This window comes from Natator depressus, chromosome 13 (genome assembly GCF_965152275.1).
Source record: "Natator depressus isolate rNatDep1 chromosome 13, rNatDep2.hap1, whole genome shotgun sequence".
NCBI classification, from domain to species: domain Eukaryota; kingdom Metazoa; phylum Chordata; order Testudines; family Cheloniidae; genus Natator; species Natator depressus.
Window position 1 is genome coordinate 10,559,459 of NC_134246.1, and position 20,577 is coordinate 10,580,035.

General features: G+C 44.3%; 1 long non-coding RNA gene across 1 annotated transcript; it reads left to right on the forward strand.

The window, feature by feature from the left end:
• Positions 1–4,331: 4,331 nt before the first annotated feature.
• LOC141997287 (uncharacterized) lies at positions 4,332–19,613 on the forward strand. Its single transcript, XR_012641707.1, has 3 exons — positions 4,332–4,389; positions 7,295–7,401; positions 19,513–19,613. It is a non-coding gene; the product is annotated as an uncharacterized LOC141997287 (long non-coding RNA).
• Positions 19,614–20,577: the final 964 nt, after the last annotated feature.

Sequence of the window (20,577 nt, forward strand, 5' to 3'; positions counted from 1 at the left end):
TTCTTCAATATGATTAAGGAACACTGACATGATGTGGTCTTGTCATTTACGAGTTATACATATTGCTTGATTTATCAAAGAAATATATTAGTCTGCCCAGTTTTAATAATCATCCTTGGAATTTAAGCACAAATTTCATCTGACAATTTTTGAATGTAGCCCTGTTCATTATGTTCATTAGAGAGTTAATTCCTACACATTGCAATTTGGTCTTTTAAACATTCCAATCAAGGAGAAATTAAAGTGATTTGTTGAATGTCTGCAATGTGGAATGATCAGATATCCCCACTGGTTAAAGAGAAATATGAGTCTTATATCACTGAAATAAATCTTGTTTGGTTTGTTATTTATTTTGCAAGTCTTATATCACTGAAATAAATCTTGTTTGGTTTGTTATTTATTTTGCACTAGATTAAGGGTTGGTGTGTGAATGTTCTATCCCAGGATACGCTGATGTGTGAATGCTCTGAACTGGAAAACATTTGTGACTTGGAAAAGAAGAGGAGGAGAGCTCCTTTCTAGGCTACAATATGACCAACTAAACATGATTGTGAATGTGTTACTATATTTATGTGGGTGTTAAGGAGCTTTTCAATCGTATTAAGATCATTCTGCTGAGCTAGCTGAAATGGAAAACATACTTTTTCATCATCTAGAATACTCATGGATGCGATCTAACCCTTTATTATTTTAACCCTCTGCATTTTACTCTGTGTACTGTGGAACAAAGAGGGTATCTTATAATGCAGAATGGTGAGTAGCTCAGGAAATCAGATACATAAAAATACATTTTAACTAGTGATAACCAATCAAACACTCCTGCTGGTATGTAGAGCTGGTTGTCTTTTTGTTTCTGAAAATTTGAAATGTTAACATTAGCACAAGAGATTTTCACCATAGTTCAAACAGCTGTATTTGTGCAGTAATATTAGTTTGTCGTATGCAAGCTGCTGTCACTAGGTGGTGACACATCCTCTCTCTCACACACACACACACACACACACACACACACACACACACACACACACACACACACACACGTACGACAGCAGGTCTGACATTCCATCTGCTATGTGCACCTGGTGTAAGACAGAGAGACAGAAACATATTGTAATTACGGCAGGGATGTTTGATTTCCGGTTGCAAGTGGTAAGTTGACTTATAAAAGAGACGTTCCAGTTTTTTGAGTAACTATTTTTGAGCATGTAACTTTGATTTGGAAATACAACGTACACACAAAAGGACTAAAATGAACTTTGTTTTGCTGATGCTTTTATGTTAGAAGTGTTTATATTTTTGCAGAAATAACATATTTCACATTTACATAGGACACAGTTTTGATAAGTGGGCATTTATACCCTGATCAGATTTGTCCTTTTTTGCTCTCTTTTTATTATTTGTAATGTTTATACAATGCTTGCGGATTGATATCTCATTGCCATCAAGTCTGGTTTAATTCTAACCTATATCTCTTTCAGATTAAATCCAGAAAAGGTCAGTTGATTGTCATCACATGTGGGGAGGAAAAACTTGGTGCTCTGTGCTACTTAGAGGGATGCTGTAGAATTTACGATACAACATTCATAGATTCATAGGATGAAATCCTGGCACCATTGAAGTTAGTAGGAGTTTTGCTCCCCACTTCCGTGGGGTCAGTCAGGATTTCACCCATATATTTTAACAGAGACCACAGAACTCCACCTTGCTATTCCTGCATTGAGCCCAGTAACTTAGAAGTTCTTAGAGTCAGACCTCCCTGGGAACCTGATCTAGTGCCTAGGGAACTCAATGGCAACGTTTCCTTTGATCTCAGTGGGAGCAGGATCTGACGTTGGGGCTTCTGGGACCCTGATTCTGCAAGATGCTAAGCAGACTCACATCCCATTAAGACCATGGGAGTGGGAGTTTCTCAGCACCTCACAGGAAAGAGGCACTCAGTACCTTACAGGACTGGGTTCTTAGTGAGGTCTAAATTCATGGAAGCAAAGGTGGGAAATCTGTACAGCTCACTGGTGACCAAAAGTATAGGAACAGAGCAGAATTCTTAACAAGGATTAAACCAGCAGCCTGTCTGCCATCAATTTACTAGTATGTTTTTAAAATGACTTCCTAGAAGGACCTGATCTGATTCTCCACTCAGTTGAATGGTAACACAGTGGAGTTAATGGAGATAATCTTGTAGAAATCTGTTGTAAGAGAAGAATGGTGCCTACTGTGTCTATTATAACAGGGAGGGTCTTTAACACTTAAATCTCAGCGCTAGCATTGCCATTCCTGCCTCTTCTCTGTCTGGTGGTTTCTGCTCCTGATCTACCTTTGCAGACCTGTGGAGAGGGGACAGACCTCAAATTGGTTCCCACTATTTAACCAGCTCCAGCTCCCACTCCCCATCCCTCGTGCAACAGCTGATGGTGGAAGGGGAGTAGTTAACAATAACTTTTAAACGTTTCCAGTTTAGTTTTAAAGCAGGTAGGGACTGAATTCCGCACCTACTAATAGCCACTACTCTCCAGAGTCATAAAGCTGATAAAGTCTCCTTTAGTGGAATATAACCACATAAGGAGCATGCACAGGAGGATTGGGACAGTGAGTAAAAGTAAGTATTGCTGGCTCTTTACAATTCATAGTTACTTCTCATTTGGAAACAAGCGTGCTTTTGGACTTAATAGAAACCCACTGAACTCAATTATTTTTTAAAGGTACCATTTTTGCTAATAGTGTAAGGACAGTTGATGTGTATGTTGCCACGACAACATACTTCCTTTAAAAAGAGAATTCTGCTAGTCTAGTGTGTTTCAGTTAAATGTGCTTGGTTTTTTGGTGGTGCTGAGGCCATACGGCCATGTTACTTGGAAAGCTGGGCTTCATCTGCAGGTTAAAGGAAACATGTTTGTGGAACAGCTTTTCCTCCAAGAGTAAATTTCAAATCTACAAAGGTTTGGGTTGGTTCAAAATGGAATCAGCGGAGTCCCCCAGTCAACAGCTCCAAAGCTGGGGACTGTAGCATGACTGAAAGGGGAGTCATAATAGTTCAATCATCTTGAAATCATCCATACAGCAGTTCTGTTGTTAGACACACCCCTGTGTCAGAGAAGGCTTTGTGACAACAGACCTGACTCTAATCAGTTAGGCAAACACTTTCAGGTTACATTGTTGTATTTCTAGATGCTGTGATTTCATGCATAAAACATACAGGTCTCTTGACACCATCAGCAGCAAGGACAAGAGGCATTTCTTGCCTGACAGACCCCTATTGTTTTGGGAACTGTGAGCTAAACTCATGTGGTCAATACAAAGCCCCTTCCCACACTGAAGATAACTATGTCAGAATAAAGATGCAAGTTGTTATACTGGGAGTTTGATTTCCAATCTGCTTGTCAAATATCCAATTCCCAATCATGATTACATGAGAGAGAGAGAGAGAGAGACACACACACACACACACACATGCATGCACACACGCGCGCGCACACACAGCCAAAATGTCTTAATCCCTTCAGCAAATGCATAAGTTTCCCAAAGCCCCATGTGGCTAGTAAACCGATAAACATGCTGGCTTCTGTTTTTTAACAGAGCTATGGTAATCATAATTTGTATTTGATATAGGTACACTGCGTCAGTCTATTTGTGCCTATGCTATGGGAGATAAACACCCCCAAGCTTCTGTTTTCTGACTCCTCTCTTTTGTTCTCCTTCTTAGGGAAGTCTAGAATGCTATAATAATAATAATAATTAATAATTAATAAAAATATAATATTATGTAACTTCCTTCTGCAGAGGGACAGGAAGAAATTAAATGAAATATGACACACAACTGGCCAATATCTGTCACTGAGCCAACCGTTGGTATGTTTTTTTAAAGCCATTTCAATACTTTGACATATCGGGGTATCTTTTAAGTGGCTGCAGGGGAAATGCATACAGTAATTCTTTCATGCTGTCTTGCATGGTACGTAATGTACTCAGAAAAAGAATAGCCTTAGCGATGGAACAAGCTGCAGACAAGGAAGATTCAGGGCGGTCACACAGCACAGAATATGCTAAGCATTCCAATTGGCAGCATTTTATGGGTGAAGTGATTTCCAGCCCCCCAAAGCATAAATCATGATGATGATTGTCTGAAATTCCATTCTGGTACATGTGAAGCCTTTTGAATCTCTGGCAATCCCCACTTCTAAATCTCTCCCCTTGTGTGTTGACATATCTCTCCCTTTAGCTCAGGATGACTGGATGCAGCTTTCTAGTGACCTTGTCAGTGCAGCTGTTGGGGGTATTCAAGGGGCTATTTGTCCCCAGTGAGAGTGGTAGGAGCTGCCTCTGGTGAGGTCTGCAAGATGCCATGGTGCAAAAACCTTTCAGGGAAAGACTTCCATTGCTTCAGAAAAAGAGGTAAAATTTTGATTCTCGTGTGCTGAAAAGTAGCAGAAACACAGTGTTCTTCAGGATTTGGTTTTATACCTAAAAACACAAGAGACTCAAGTTCTGCTCTTAGCTTTGCCAATGTTTCCTTTGGCAAGTAACTTCATCTCTTTTTGTGTCTCAATTCCACTGCTGCTAAGTGAGGATGATATACAGTGCTGCTGTTGTAGCTGTGTCGGTCCCAGGGTATTGGAGAGACAAGGTGGGTGAGGTAATATCTTTTATTGGACCAACTTCTGTTGGTAAAGAGAGACACATTGCTCATGGGGTGAGGTTGTGGTCCTTAGTGCATTAATGTCTGTAAAGTGCTTTGGTGGAGGGTGCTGGAGAAGTGATGTTTCTAGATGCTGTGATCTAATGCTGCTGATGGTGTCAAGAGACCTGTATGTATTATGCAAGGACAAGAAGCATTTCTTGCCTGACAGACCCCTATTGTTTTGGGAACTGTGAGCTAAACTCATGTGGTCAATACAAAGCCCCTTCCTGCACTAAAGATAACCATGTCAGAATAAAGATGCAAGTTATGATACTGGGAGTTTGATTTCCAATCTGCTTGTCAAATATCCAATTCCCAATCGTGATTACATGTCCCCACTCCAGCTCCTACATGGAGGTGTGGCCAGGCGGCTCTGCGCACTGCCCCATCCGCAGGCGCCGCCCACGCAGCTCCAGTTGCCCATGGTTCCCAGCCAATGGGAGCTGTGGAACCAGCGCTTTGGGTGGGGGCAGCATGCAGAGCCCCCTGGCTGCCCCTATGCATAGGAGCCAGAGGGGGAACAAGCCGCTGCTCCCAGGAGCCACGCGGAGCCATGGCTGGCAGGGAGCCTGCTTTAGCCCCGCTGTGCAGACCAGACTTTTAATGGCCTGGTCAGCGGTGCTGACCGGAGCCGCCAAGATCCCTTTTCGACTGGGCATTCTGGTCGAAAACCAGACCCTTGGCAACCCTAAAGACAAGGCAGTTCTAGTTTTAACCCATGTTAGCTGTGAGGTAAACCTTAATCTCCCTGCTCGGGTGTACCTTGTCTAGCTAACATGGGTAAAAACTGCAAAAGGCTTTTCCTCACTACGTTTGCAACATGAGAATAAACAGCTTTACCTATTTCAGAAGTGCTATAATTCCCTAGAAATATACTAGCGAGGAACATATTTATGAAAATAAATGTAGACATAAAAATAAGAGGATCCATAACCATCTGTCTGCAGGTCATTGCACGTGTCTTGGAGCTCTCAGCCTACCATGCAGAAAGCTCCAATTGTGACCAACATTCTGTGGTCATTGCATAATCTCGTGCAAAGCCTGAACAAGAAGGGACATAGGGGTATAGTTCCCAACTTGTCCCAGTGGAGTGTGTCAGGTAAAACATGCATTGTAAAGTCTTAGTATTTCAGTCGTACCCAACTCATTTATTGTGTGAATGACACTGTACAAAATTAAGGCTGTATTAGGTTAAGAAGAAATGCTAATTTACATTAGCAACCACACACGGAAGATTACAAAAATGTTTTTAAAACCAAGGGATCTGGCTACACAAGGAAAAAAAGAGATCCCACTTACCCCAGATCTAAAGCTCTTTGAAGTCCATAGAAAGAGTCCTACTGATTTTAATGGGCTGCGAATCAGGCCCTTTGATGTTTGCCCTTGGGGTGTTCTACAGGTTTACATTTTTCGGCCCAATTTAGTATTGCACATGGAAAAACTGTTAAGCTAATTTGTAAGAACAATTGCCATGACTGTGCATGAATTCTGTGCTATTTGACAGATCTGAGTGGAATTCGGTCTGTCTGTCCTATTGCTACAGTACCTAAGTGCCTACACACTGGGAAAGTATTATCAAAATCAAATTAATAAGTTTGGTGAACTATAAATATTTTAGGCCCCAGTATTGAAAATTGGCAGCATTGGTCCTGTTGCAGAATCAGGGTCTTAATTCTTTATCTTCTGGTTTAAAATGTAACATTTTCACATAACTTGATCTGGGATTTATCCTAGGGACCTGGGATAATTTGCATGTCTAACTTGTGCATGCTATTCTGCACAGAAATTGGCTCTTGTAAATCTTACCGGTGATTTGTGGGCACATTTATTGTGACTGAATGCCCATACTGCACATGTGATTGCATGCCCCTTGTTTTTTAAAATCAGGCCCCTATACTTCCCCCCCAATTAATTGCCAAACTTATTTTTTACAAGAAAAAAATAATTTAAATATGTTATCAGGTTTGGAAAACTGCAAGTCTAATCATGTCATGCACAGAGGAAACCACTAGATGGATGAATGGAGTTATTCTTGTTTGTTCAAGAATCAGAAGAAATGAATTATTTTTACATTTTATCCTTTCTCTCCACTCCCCCACCGTTGGCTTTGTAGCTATTGTAAAAATTCTGTTTATTGATGCATTATGAACTGAACTTGTTAAAATGAATCTCTCTCTACATTTGAAAAGAGGTTATGTACTGAACATCTGAATGATACAGAATTTACTTCATAAATTTTGATAGCGACCCCCTACTGGACTTTTTGAATAGAGGAGCCTGCTGTCAGTTTCTGTGAATTTGACAGCCTGCACATACTTCAAAATACAAACACCTCATAGAGCTTTTCAGGTTTTGTATGGCAATTTTTTCACAAAATTCCGTGCAACAGAATTACTTGGGGCCATATTGTAGCATAGATCTTTTTTTTTTTTAAAGCAGAGCTCACTATTTGAATCAATGGGACTCTCCACTTAAAATCAATGGGAAGCTCTGCTTAAATATCAGCGACACAATATGGTCCTTTGTGCTGTCAAGAAAATTGTGGGGCTAATGGATGATACTGCAAGTGCTCTGTAATGGCTTCCTTCACAGCAATTTGTGCTTTATTTCCTTGTACAGGGTATCAGATGGAACTATGAGCATACATTTATGAAGCATTTTTGTACACAGGAAATGAGTGAAATGGCTATCAGGGAGCCCTGGGAAACTGTTTGATTGATCTAAAGGTAATTTTGCCATCTAACCTTTATCTATCTCAGACATCTAAAGTAGTGAATATTCAACCCTAATTTTCCTTAGCTTGAATATTTTAAAATAGAAACATTAATGCACCAGTAGCTGTGGAACCATGTCAGGCTCTGCTAGTAGGGGATATTAATTTAATTTAGACTAATTATGTTAACCTGGCACACAAGCACCCATACTGTGCCTTAAGAAGATCACCAACCTGTCTGTCTATCATTACTGTAGTAACTGAATATCTCATGATTTTTTAGGTATCTATCCTCACAACACCACTGCGAGGCAGGGAGGTGCAATAATTCCCACATTAGAGAGGGAGAACTGATGCCCAGAGAGAGGACGGGCCAGATTTTGCAATGTATTTAGGTGCCTAAAGATGCAGATATCTGGTGGGATGTCCAGAAATGCCAGGCATGTGTGTTTGCAGAATCAGGGCCCAAATTTATTGTTTTATGGTTACGTCGTCACAATTGTGCATCTGAATTATGCCTGTAATAAATTTCCCAATGGAAAATTCATGTCTGATTTAAGAGGGATGAAGATAATAGAGTTCCACGGAAATTACTCTTAAAAACCTGCTGGAGTTAATAGAAGATGAGATCCTTTCTATACATTTTAAACTACTGTGTAAAACTTAAAAGATTACAGCCTTGCGATAGAAATTCTATAGGTTGTCTTAAAACTTCTATAGCAAGTTTCTCATTCTCTATTAAAGTCCAAAGGATTTGTAGATGTGCTTTGGGCTCATTGTGCTCCAGTGCATGCACATCTTCCAAGCCCATGTTGCATATGGCTAAAGAGATGCAGCATTTCCCTTGAGAGCCCTATTCCATAAAGCAAGTAAGCATGTGCTTAAGTTCCTTTGACACCAGCTGAGAGTCTGGCACCAGATTGCTTGTAACTGTGCTGGACAGTGTAATCATGTTGTCAAATATTCTGGTTGTAAGCATGTGTTTGAGGGAGGGGAAGGAAAGAAACAGGCTGTGGTTATAGTAGGCTGAAAGAGGAGGGGAAATTTTTGCTGCAGCAGACAAGGAGGAGGGAGGGCTAGATGTAGGGGGGAATGCTGCTACTTCGCACCAGAAGAGCATTTGAGGATGGGAAATGCAATTCCCCACCACTCTCTCTTTCTTTAACCCCTGGCAGCAAGTCATGCAGAGGTTCAAGACTCTTGGGATCAGTTCTTGGCTGGCTTAGCCTCCCAGTGCGTCCATCACCAATCTGTAAAATTCTTCTCAGAATATTGCATCCGATGAAGTGAGCTGTAGCTCACGAAAGCTTATGCTCAAATAAATTGGTTAGTCTCTAAGGTGCCACAAGTACTCCTTTTCTTTTTGCGAATACAGACTAACACGGCTGTTACTCTGAAACCTTCCCAGAATATTGTAAGGCTTAAATAACGAATGTATGTGAATCTCTTCGAGGTTCTTGGCAGGAATGTACTATGCAAATGTACAGTATTCTCTCTCTCAGTTTATTACATCACACCTTTCCCGGTGGTGTCTGATGCCACAACAATATTTTCCCATCTTCTTGCCTAATACCTGAAAATAAAATGTAGCATGGAAACAATTCAAGGGATTATTTGATTCAAACCACATCCTGACAGGTATTACTAATGCCTTTTCAGTTTAAATTATGGGGCCCAATCCTGTGATATGTTGAGGGCCCTCATTGATTTTGGTCACTTCCATTTGTCCTGATTTTCTTTTCTTCCAGTTTTCTGATGTTAGATTGTATTAATTTGCCTGAAACACTGAAAACACTTCCTTAAGTGCAACGGGCCTGGCTTCTGGAACACAGTGAACTGAACAGTGCCAATAACAATAAATAGTTTTGGGTGAAATTGAAAGATGGGTGGAATTAAACATAAACTCTCTCTCTCTGGAGGGTGACAATGAGAGGCGCCAGCAGATTAACATAGATATCAGTGGGCAGTCAGGTTAAAGGATGCAGGTTGTTTATTAAGAGAGAAGAATGATCCATGTGCCTATAAACCCTAGAAGCTATTGCTCGGCTTGTATCCTAATGCATTCGATACATGGACGCGCCTAACGTTCTGACATCCAAATGCTGATGAACCTCCCCACCCCACCCCGGCTGCGTCTTGGACAACCTTCCTGCGCCCTTATCCTAGGCATCCATGTTCTCTTCATTCCAATTCCTCCTGAAACCTCACTTCACCTCACCACAGCCCACCACTTTTACACACACGCACTCTAAATTATCACCATCTTCTGGGTCTCCCCTTGACCGTTTTCCCTTTTAGTGAGACTTAATGAAATCTCCTACTTTTCTGTCCCCAAGACTACATAATAACAATACTCGGCACTTATTTATGATTTAGATGTGTAACACATGAGGTTTATTTATGCATACGTCAGTGTTTCACCACAAGCGATATGTATTATCCTAGGGGCGGGCAAACTTTTTGGCCGGAGGGCCGCGTCGGGTTTTGGAAATTGTATGGAGGGCCGATTAGGGGAGGGGGACGTGGCCCAGCCCCCACTCCCATTCATCCCCCACTGCTTCTCGCTCCCTGGCGCCCCCCCCGGACCCCTGCCCCATCCACCCCACCCCATCCCCTGACCACCCCCAGAACCTCCGCCCCTGACTGCCCCCTGCCGCCCCATCCAACCCCTCCTCTCGTTCCTGACTGCCCCCTGGGACCCCTGCCCCCATTCAACCCCCCTGTTCCCCCCCTTCTGACCACCCTGACCCCTATCCACCCCCAACCCCCTGACCACCCTGCCAAACTACCCTGCCCTCTATCCAACAACAACACCCCCCGCCCCCCGCTCCCTGCCCCCTTACTGCGCTGCCTGGAGCACTGGTGGCTGGCGATGCTACAGCCGTGCTGCCGGGCTGGAGCCAGCCACGCACCGTGCAGCATAGAGCACCGGGTCAGGCCAGGCTCTGCAACTGTGTTGCCCCAGGAGCTCGCAGCCCCACCACACAGAGCATTGCGCCGGTGTCACGGCAAAGTGAGGCTGCGGGGGACGGGGAACAGCAGGGGAGGGGCCGGGGTCTAGCCTCCCCAGCCAGGAGCTCAGGGGCCAGGCAGGAGGGTCCCACGGGCCGGATGTGGCCCGTGGGCCATAGTTTGCCCACCTCTGTATTATCCCCATTTTACAGAGAGGGAAACAAAGGGGCCTAGAGATGAACTGGTTTAGCCTAGATCACACTGTTAGTGCATGGAATAAACTCTGTCTCTTGGTTTTAACCCCTTTGTGTTACCCACGGGACCACACTACCTCCCAAAGCTATCCATTATCTGGCTGTAAGTATTTAAGCCCTGATCCTGTGAAGACTCACGCATACACTTAACCTCATGCAGTGTGAGTCTGTGAGCTGTCCTGTTGTGTTGAGTGGGACTTCTCATAATGCGTAACATGAAGCACAAGTCTTTTCAGGAAGGCACCTTCGTGACATTCCAGCTTGGGACTGTATTTCTTCCCACCACGTTCTATATGACTGTAGTTTTCAGTTTCATTTGCTAAATATGTTATGATGACTTTGTTAACCTCTAGCTGTGAGACCTTTGTTCGGCTCCCCTCAGCCTCTCCAGCCCAAATAAATCACATGAAGAAACTTAACTCCCAGTCCTATAGGAACCAAATGTTCAAATGCTCTCGGCATGTGTTTCAAAGGCCCAAAATGCGGCCCAACACCTAAGAACTTACAAAGCGGAAAGCATCACATGTTGTGGAATTCTTTTTCTAATGGAACACAGTCGAGTTAAAAATCATATTCCAAACATAAAGCCTTATTTCTGTTACTAAAAGCACCTTCTTTATTAAAATGAAAAGAGTCTTTTAAAAATGGTGCCCCCCCCGATATATACTGTTTGTTCCCTTTTTATTTCACTCACCTAGAACAATGAAATTAGTTTGATTGGTTTCAGATTTTGGGGGCTGGGGGAGGTTCCTAGTCAGTTTCACATTGTGGGAATCATGCTCTAAGCAGGATGCTCTGGAGTTTGGGTTTCCACTACTGGAGAGGTTTGGGGCGCAAACAAACACCAGTTTTCACTGAAACTTTTAAAAATATTTTGAAGGAAATCTCTTCATATTAGGTGTTCCAAAGCATTTGTTTATTTTACAAAGCCTGAAGAGTAGGCTGGGGAGTAGAAACAAAGGGAGGAAAAATAATGAAGGGCAAACTGTAGGAAAAGCGAGTTTATTTTCAAGCTTTTAAAAAGATAAAACAATGTAAAAAAGTCCATATAAAAAAGCGTGCACTTCACTGTTCCTTTACTTTTATCGTCACAGGCTTAAGGGCAGTGTAACGTTGGTGGCTGCAGAAGCCCTGTTTCTTTGTGTTGTAGTGTTGCATTACTCTAAAAATAATGGAGGGAGTTTTTTTCAGAGAGTACATTTCCCTAAACTCTTATTCTGGCTTGGCAGCATAATGGAATGTGGGCTAGTCAGTGAAAATGAAGAATCGCTCTGGAACACTCTTAGAAACAAGGTTGTCTTGGATTTACCCAGAATTTGTCTTTTCCTCGTCTTGGCTGTCTGTGTTGGTGGAGCGGGATGTACTGTGAAATACTGACAGGGAGACAAATATCTTGGGAGTTGAATTTAGTTTAGCGTTCAAAATACGGCCAAGTAGATCACTGCATGCAAAAGTTTTTACAAAACCACCCTTTTAAATAAACAAAAGGACTTAGCTGAACTTTTAACATTGCTATTTTTAGACCCCAATATATTCAGCCTTTGAGGTGGGCGGGGGGGAGGGGGTGCAGGTCCCTGTCAGCTGCATGTGTTGTCTGAACTTTCCTTGAGAGTCCCCCATTTTCCCAAGTAGTCCCCCATGGATACCCAACATAAAGGTACAGAGAGGTTGTCCCAGACATAGCAGAAGTGAGGAGGTTCATCAGTAGCATTTGGATGTTAACATGATACGACTGTCTATGTATTGAATGCACTAGAATGTAACTGGAGCTTTAGTGGTCTCAGGATTTCCAGGCACATGGGTCATTCTGTTCTCTTAATCTTCAGGCCTGACTGGAAGACTGTTAAGGACTTCCATGAGACAGGAGCCTGCTGTATTAATGCATAAGGGACACACTGACCATGGTCTGCGCAATTCCCAGCCTCGTTCACATTAGCCACCTGACTGGGTCCCTAGGAATGAGCCCGGTGTCCACGGCTGCACAAGGTTGAAATGGGCATTAGACAAATGCCCTCAAAGGGGCAGGGTTCTCTTGAGCAGTCACTTCACCCTCCATAAGCTGGCAGCTGGAGAGGCAAATTTAGGCTGCAGTATAGCCTTGTCAGCAGTTTGGACTAGATCTGGACCCCTGGGATGTGTCTCTCACAGCTCCAGAGGCGGCTGCTGGGGAGAGCTCTGAGTCAGAGGCAAGGTAGCTGCCTGGGCTGCCTCATTTGGGAGGAAGACCAGGTGAGAGGAAAAAAGGGCCTGGATCTGATCAGAGAACCAGTTGTCTGCTGGGGGTGTCTCTCAGCAGAGCACCTCAGATTTGAGAGTGAGGTGGAGTGATGTTTTAGAGGGTCTGGAGAGCCTTTAGTGACAATCCATGTTTGTTTTTCGAAGAAGTCTTTGGGTTTGTAGAACAGTAAAGCTCTGATTCTCTTAGGGATTCTCTGATTCCCCTCTCACACCAGGTTTATGCCCGTGTAAGTGCGGGGGATACATAGACTCCTAGTTCTCCAGTCTGTACACTCTGTCTGTATAGACTGTTTACTGTGGGCCTGATCCAAAGTCCTGAAGTCAGTGGAAAGGCTGCCTTTGACCGGTGCTTAATTTGTAATGAAAGAGGTGCCAGGGCTTAAGTAATTTTTTTTTTTTTACTTTCATAACTGATGTGGCAAGCCCAGAGGTGCCGGGGCTCTGAACTGCCCAGCCCAGAGGTGCCGGGGCTATGAACTGCCAAGCCCAGAGGTGCCGGAGCTGAGCCCTGGCAAGCCCTGGTGCAAATTAAGCCCTGCTCTTGACTCCAGTGGTCTTTGGGTCATGTGATTAAGGATTCAGACTGGGACTCTAGAAACCTATAATCAGTTCCCTGCTCTTCCAATGACATCCCGTGTGACCACTGGGCAAGTCACTTACTTTACAGCTACGCTGCAATAAAAAACACTCTTTGCCAAGTCTCAGAACCCAGGTCAGCTGACTCGGGCTCAGGCTGCAGGGCTAAAAATAGAAGTGTAGATGTTCAGGCTTGGACTGGAGCCCGGGGTTTGAGACCCTCCTGTCTCAATGGATCTCGCAGCCCAGGCTCCAGCCCAAGCCCAAATATCTACACTGCAATTTGATATCCTTGCAGCTCGAGCCCCTCAAGTGCAAGTCAGCTGACCCAGGCCAGCTGAGGCTGTGCCACAGAGCTTTTATTGTAGCGTAGACGTGCCCTTGTCTCTCTGTGCCTCGATTCCCCATCTGCAAAATGGGGATGATAGCACTTCCCTACCTCACAGAAGTGTTGTGAGGTTAAATACATTAATAATTGTGATGCACTCAGATACCACGGGCATAAGGGCATAAAAGCACCTTAGCTCAGGTCCTAAACTGCAATGGCCTGAGCTAATGAGCATTTCTCATTAAGATGGCACAGTTGCCGTTCACCTAAAGAACTCTGTACAAAGCCGTAAGACTGCATCTATTAAAGGTTCTTCATTTTTCTTTTCCTTTCCGAAAAGTTCAACGTAGCTGTTGAGAGTTCAGTCGCGATCTTTGTTTTCCTTCCATTCAGAGAGAGTGTAAACCCTTTCTGTTTTGATGACCATCCTGTTCATGGTTATGAAAGCTGTAGGGTCAACAAGCCTAGAGATTGGAGCCCTGTATTTGGTTCACGTGCACAGAGCAGATATTCAAAAGCCAGAACTCCTTGCTGTGCCTTGGCAACGAGCCTCAGCTCTGAGCTGGTGGGACTGTCTTGAAGAGTGAGTTGATATTCAGATGCTTTTAACAGGAATTGCCAGTTGTGGCAGTGGTTTTGCATTTTTGAGCCAACAAGTGTTTCAGTCACTTATGGTTCAATGTTTTGATCTGCTTGTGTTGGTTTTTTTAGCCAGTCTTCTACAGCTTGGGAAACTCTTTACGGTAATACTACTGTAAACCACTAGAGGGCACTATTTGATTGTATCTTTCCCAAACAGGGGCGTGTTAACGGTACAGGCTTGAAATTAAATAAGGAAGATCTCTTCACATCATTTCGAAAGAATCATTTTGCCCAAGATGTAGTAAATTAGCCAAAGTGATTAAGGTATTTTATTATGAATACCAAAATGTGTTACCCTTGAAGAAGACTTTGCATATCAACATTTTTGTCCTTGCTGATTCTAAGGGTTTCACAAGAAACTGTATCATAGCCAGAAAAAGAGCTCATTGTAATGACGAATGTTTTCTTTGCTGCTCTTTTGTAAGTGTACACAGGCCTTTTCCACAAAAAGACTGAGCGATGGGAAATATTATTTGGGCTGCACTTCACAGGAAGGGGTCATGAAACCCACAGTGTTTTCTCATTTGGAGGTGAAATGTTGTGTAAATTCAATGGATTCCAACTTGCTGCCCATCCTACGTAACGTAATTCATGGAAAGCCGAGTCCTTCTGGTATTGGAGTCAATGGCAAACCATCTGAAGGATTCAGCAAGAGCAGGGACAGATGCACTGTGGATGTGTTTAAAAGACCTGAGGTGGTAAAGGAAAAAAGAAAATACTATCTGAATAGATCCAGACCTTCCTACACTCCATGGTCTAAGCACTTTGGGGCTCTTCCCACTTGTTTCCATTGTGGGTTTGGGGAGCTCTTGGAGAATCCTAGTTTGGGTCCATCTCTTTTTTCCACCGTCACCCAAAAGTGTCTTTTTCCCCCCTCTCGTTGCTGGTAGAGGAATCTGTGGCTTTTTATTTTGTCTTTCCCTGGCAGATTTCTGAAATGGAGCTGTCAGACAGTGAGAGCTTGACACCTTTATGTCCTATCCCTTTAAAATTGTTCCCTGCTTGTCAGGGGGCAAAAATCATTCCCTGCTGTGGGAATGATCAGGAGGACTTGCTGACGATGTGTAGTAGAGTCTCCCAGCACTGTTCCATATGCCAAATCATCAAGGACAGGCTGTAGCATTCAGTGTGCTATCCTGCAATGGTTAGCATAAGGGGCCTGTCTCCTAAGGATAAGGAGCAGCTACAGAGTTCAAACTTTTCAGCATCAGACCTGCAGTTAAAACATGTCTCTGCCACAGCAGACCTTCAGTGTGGGTACTGTCAGAAAAGCGCCTATGGCAGAATGGTACCTGCTTACGTAACTCCACTCCCAGTGTGTAGTCAGAGGCACTATACTCAACTAAGGTTTTGCTAGTTCTGTCAGTGCTGCAACCATAGGAGGATACACTGGGTTCTATTCCAGCTTTGAATTCTTAACCGAGGTCCAGTTGTAGAAATGTCACTATTCATAGAATCATAGAACTGGAAGGGACCTCGGGAGGTCATCTAGTCCAGTCCCCTGCACTCGTGGCAGGATTAAGTATTATCTAGACCAGAGGTGGGCAAACTACAGCCTGCAGGCCATATCCGGCCCGCGGGACCGTCCTGCCCGGCCCCTGAGCTCCTGGCTGAGGAGGCTCGCTCCTGGTCCCTCCCCCACTCTCCCCCCTCTCCCACTGCGCGGGCAGTGCTCTGGGCGGCGGGGCTGCGTGCTTCTGCAGAGCAGCGCGGCAGCGTGTCTGGCTCCGGCCGGGTGGCCAGGCATGCTGCTCTGAGTGACATGATAAGGGGGCTGGGGCTGGGGGGTTGGATAAGGGGCAGGGAGTCCCGGGGGGGGGCAGTCATGGGACAGGGAGCAGGGGGTGGTTGGATGGGATGGAGGTTTGGGGGGGTGGTCAGGGGACGGGGAATGGGGGGGTGGATAAACGTGGGAGTCCCGGGGGCCTGTCAGGGGGCGGGGATTTGGATAGGGGTCGGGGCAGGCAGGGAGCAGGGCGTGGTTGGTGCAGAGGTTCTCGGGGGGGGGGTGGTCAGGGGACGGGGAGCAGGGGGAGTTGGATAGGGGGTGGAGGCCTGGGGGTCGGTTAGGGGCTGGGGGGTCCCAGGAGGGTGTGGTCTGGGGACAAGGAGCATGGGGGGGTTGGATGGTTCGGGGACTCTGAGCGGGGCAGTCGGGGTGGGAAATGTGAGGGGTTGGATGGGGGCAGGGGCCAGGCTGTTTGCAAGGGCACAGCCTTCCCTACCTGGCCCTCCACACAGTTTTGCAGCCCCAATGCGGCCCTCGGGCCAAAAAGTTTGCTCACCCCTGATCTAGACCATCCCTGACTGGTGTTTGTCTAACCTGCTCTTAAAAATCTCCAATGACAGATACTCCACAACCTACTATTCTGATCCTACCTCATTTTCACTGGCATTCACCACGTTAGACGTGCAATCACCACCAAACTTCTTGGTAAAAACCAAAACAAAGACTCATTAAGCACCTCTGTCATTTCCAATTTTCTGTTATTATTTTTTCCGCCTCATTGAGTAACGGGCCTACCCTGTCCTTGATCTTCCTCTTACTTCTAAAATATTTGTAGAATGTTTTCTTGTTACCCTTTATGTCTCTAGCTAGTCTTATCTCGTTTTGTGCCTTGGCCTTTCTAATTTTGTCCCTACATACTTGTGTTATTTGTTTATATTCATCCTTTGTAATTTGACCTAGTTTCCACTTTTTGTAGGACTCTTTTTTGTTTTTTAGGTCATTGAAGATCTGGTTAAGCCAGGGTGGTCTCTTGCCATACTGCCTATCTTTCCTACGCAGTGGGATAGTTTGCTCTTGTGCCCTTAATAATGTCTCTGGAAAAACTGCCAACTGTCTTCTACTGTTTTTCCCCTTAGACTTGCTTCCCATGGGATCTTACCTACCAACTCCCTGAGTTTGCGAACATCTGCCTTCTTGAAATCCATTGTCTTTATTTTTAAAAAGAAAAAAGAAAAGGAGTACTTGTGGCACCTTAGAGACTAACCAGTTTATTTGAGCATGAGCTTTCGTGAGCTACAGCTCACTTCATTGGATGCATAGCATCCACCTGTCTTTATTTTGCTGTTCTCCCTCCTACCATTCCTTAGAATCATGACCTCTATCATTTTGTGATCACTTTCACCCAAGCTGCCTTCCACTTTCAAATTCTCAGCCAGTTCCTCCCTATTTGTCAAAATCAAATCTAGAACAGCCTCTCCCCTAGTCTCCACCTTTTGAAATAAAAAATGGTCTCCAGTACGTTCCAATAACTTATTGGATAATCTGTGCCCTGCTGTGTTATTTTCCCAACAGATGTCTGGGTAGCTGAAGTCCCCCCATCACCACCAAGTTCTGTGCTTGGGATGATTTTATTAGCTGTTTAAAAAAAATGCTGGTGTTGTTGGAAGCAGAACCCCTGGTGGCGTGCATGGCATAAGAACCAGAAAGAACAGAATAAAAAGAACCTAGCTTGACTTCTAGGTCCCAAACTGAGGTTGCAAGTCTGGAAGTTTGATAAACCATGCAAACTCAGCAAATTTGACCTGAAATTGCTGAGAGGAAAGCATGGAACCCCACAATGCCGCTTTTGTAGTCGCCTCTCTGAATAGACCCACACTGTGGTGTGTTTTACAAACCCCGTGCTGGGCCTGAAGGGATTACAAAGCAATACTGGGCCCAGGTAGCCTGCCCCGCCACCCCACCCCCGGTGCCTGCTGAGCATGCTCTGACTGGAGCAGTGGGTTAGAAGGAGATCGGAACCCCAGGCAAAGAGTGGTGGAGGGGGCAATAGGAGAGATGAATCCTTTTCCGGGAACCCAGACAGAAGGTTGAGCCTGAGAAGGGGACCCACAGTGCAGGTAGGGCCTGTAACCACCACCACCCCCACTTTTGAGAACCAGCAGGTCCTGCAGGACCCTGCTCACTTGGACCCGTGTTGAGCGATTGACTGTTTGGACTATAGGGGCCACATCCTAAACGAAGGGATATATAGGTTGGAACTAGTAGCCCAGGGGAGTGGACTTACATTCTTTGCAAGAAGGACCCTGCCAGTGTGGCTTCCCACAGGGAGGGCCTGGGTCCCCCAATCACATCTCCTTGAGGGTCGAAGCCCAGATGCAAGTAGAGGTCAGAAGATCCCTGGCTTAGGGTCAGGAAGCGGGCACCTCTACTTCCCTGACAGAAAGGCAAGGGATCGGGAGGGGCAGAAGGTAAGGTGCAATAACCACTAGGCTGCCCAGCCCTCCAAGCACCCTATCTCTCACACTTTAAAGAAACTGGCTATTTATTTATGGCCTTTGAATAAACTCAGAGCATCAAGAGTATAATAGGGCAAAGTGACAGCTGAAACTGCATTACAGCACATGTTCTGACGGGAGTTTACAGTTAAATTTGCTTTTCCAGTGCCAAAAGGCCAAAGTCAGAAAGTCATTTACCATGTGGAGAGTGTTACTTGTGTTTAAACCAAGTGACAAAAAGTTAAAAAAATTACGGCCCAGAACAATTTATTTAAGCTCCTTAAAATAAACACCATTCAGGTTAGCGGCTAATGATTGACAAAGCCTGGGCAGTTGAATAAAGTCCATGTCCTCCCACAGTAGCTAAGAAATGCAAAAGCTTTGAGGCCAAGTCTTCAAAAGGCACTTTTGCACACACCTGGCTCACATGCAGCCCTGGCTGTGAGGCGTTGCCTGGGCGCATTAATTGGCATGCAGGCTAGCAAAGCATGAATTGAGGCCAGATCCTACCTCCACTGAAGCCAGAGGCGCAACTCTCATTATCATTAGTGCGACAGGATCCCCTTTAAAGACCTTGCATTGAAATGTCAGTATCTTAAACAGAACAAAGGACAGAAATGTCGAAAAGTACTACAAGTGGAGTTTATATCAGTATTTGTGATTCCTGAGTCTTACGAATCTTAAGACACACTAGAGCCCCGAGACTGAAATCCAATGAGCTATACTTGCTTTCCTTTATAAATGAGGTTCATATATAGATTAATAGATTCTGAGGCCAGAAGAGACAATTCTGACCACCTAGTCTGACCTCCTGTGTTAACCCAGACCACAGACCTTCCCCATGTATATAAATACATTCTATTCATATGTTCACCGAGGAAGGTAAAATGGTCTGACCTTGATTTTCCAGAAACGTAGCCACACACAGCCGCTGGGCGCAACCTGGTCACAGTTGCATTTGGGCAGCGATTTCGAAAGGTACCTGCGCATGGGCCTAACTTTGAGCATGAGAGCATGGAACATGCAAAATATTCCCAAAGGGGGTGAGGTTCCTGTGAGCTGTGCAATGCAGAGACAGCACTTGACGCAATTCTTCAACCAAAAAACCTCAAAAACAGACTCCAACGAGAAACTGTTGAATTGGAATTAGTTTGCAAACTGGACATCATTAAATTAGGATTGAATAAAGACTGGGAGTGGATGGGTCATTACACAAAGTAAAAGTATTTCCCCATGCTTATTTTTCCCCCTACTGTTACTCACACCTTCTTGTCAACTGTTGGAAATGGGCCATCCTGATTATCACGACAAAAGTTTTTTTTTCTCCTGCTGATAATAGCCCACCTTAACTGATCGCTCTTGTTATAGTGGATATGGCTACACCCATTTTTTCATGTTCTCTGTGTGTGTACATATATATATAATATATATATAATCTTCCTACTGTATTTTCCACTGCATGCATCCGATGAAGTGAGTTTTAGCCCATGAAAGCTTATGCTCAAATAAATTTGTTAGTCTCTAAGGTGCCACAAGTACTCCTTTTCTTTTTGCAGACTATATAGTAAAACTTGAGCTCTGCTTAGCTATACCTTAACCAATCATTTTACTGAAATTTAACTAACCAATCCTAACATATTGTAATATGATTATTTAACCAGTTATATCCTACCACCTTAATTAGTTTACATCCAGCAAAATTAATTATACAGCAGACAGAAACAATCACGGAACCAGACAGAGATTATACAGACAAACAATAGGGAACTGGGGACTACAGTGATAGAACAACAAAGAAATGAGGATTTCACATCCCAGCTATTGATAAGTGAGTTCTTGCCAGACAGGATGCTATCAAACTAAGTTTCCTTTTACATCTTCTAGGCTCTTCCCTTTCTCTGGAGGTGATAGGCATTATCAGGACAGGACTGTATTCCTAACAGCCCAATAGCTCCTTATTTCAATGTGATTAGTT